This window comes from Buceros rhinoceros, unplaced genomic scaffold (assembly GCF_000710305.1).
Source record: "Buceros rhinoceros silvestris isolate BGI_N320 unplaced genomic scaffold, ASM71030v1 scaffold34527, whole genome shotgun sequence".
NCBI lineage: Eukaryota > Metazoa > Chordata > Aves > Bucerotiformes > Bucerotidae > Buceros > Buceros rhinoceros.
The window spans coordinates 1795-3138 of NW_010423382.1; positions in this window are offsets into that span (position 1 = coordinate 1795).

A 1344-nucleotide genomic window follows, 5' to 3' on the forward strand; every position below is an offset into this window, starting at 1 on the left:
ACGTGGAAACGATGCTCTCCCGCGTCCCGCTGAGTCACACCCGGTCTGTCTTCACCAGAAGCCCAGCTTGCAGGGCGCGTGTCGCTGTCAGCGTGCAGAGTGCGTGCCCAGCGCCAGCACACGAGGAGTGACCTGCTTTCACGTCCATGGCCACTCTTCCACCCTCCCTCCCTCCCTCCAGCAAATGCTTTGTCTGCTCCCAGATACATCACAGAGGAAGATGATGTCGCAAACCCCGGACACACAAGGCACCAGCTCCCGTGACGCTCCCACCTGAGGCTGTTCGGCCCCGGGCTCTGGAGCACTCTTGGTTTTATTTATTCAGGTTCAGCAAACTCACAAGATGAAAGAGAGACGAAGGTGTGTTTTATTAAGAAAGAGTCCATTATTATTTAAAAAAAAATTTAAAAAAAAGCAAACAAACCATTTCTCTGTCCTCCTCGAGACAGGCCGGAGGCTCCTCAGCCTGGCCACTGCTCTGAGCACGAGGCCTGGGCCGTCAACCCAGGACTTTGTCTCCAGTCTGCACAAGAGCCAGCTCAGGTTGATTTTTCTTTCCCCGGATCTGTCCTGGTCATGATGGGGATGAGGAGACTTGGCACAGGTCAGTCTCCTTGATCTCACGACTCTTCTCTTGCCCTCACCTGGCTAAAGCTCCTGTTCCCAAGGAAAGACCCAGCCTCGCCTGTCCGCAAAAACGCTGCTCGGAGCAGCAGGACTGGAGCCCAAGAGGTCAAACCCTTCTCGGGAGGGAGCCCAGCAGCCAGCCCCCCGCCCGGACCTGCGTTCACTGGGGCTGAGTCACAGGACCGGGAGAGCCCGGCAGCTCCCGCAGGGAAAGGAGAGGTGTCAAAGCCGGGAGCAGCTGGGGAAGAGGTGGGTGTGTTACAGATCCATCGCTTCTTCTTCCACGGCTTTGTCCTGAGATTGCACATACTTCTCCTGCACTGCAAGTGTGCTGATAAGGCAGTAATTAAGGAAAACAAAGGGCTGGGCTCAAACACTCCCTTCTGCAAGGAGCTCTCAGCCAGGAGCCAGCCCCACGTTAGCCTGGAGGCTGGCAGGAAGAGGGCAGGACTGGCAGCAGCACCGAGTTATTTCTGGCTCTGCCTGATCCCAGACCCGACAAGCTCAGGAGAATCAATCCTATGGTCTGGAAGGTGGAACAAACGGCTCCAAGAGAGCGTGAGAGCGAGGAAAGTCGTCAGAGGATTCCTCCCACATTCACAGTACCGTGTGGTGGCTCTGGTGAGGACAACCGTCTGCCAAGGTCTGGGCTGAGCCCTCCCCGCTACCACCAACCAGCACCAGGCGACCTCCGCAGCCAGCCCCTCCTCCCGCCCC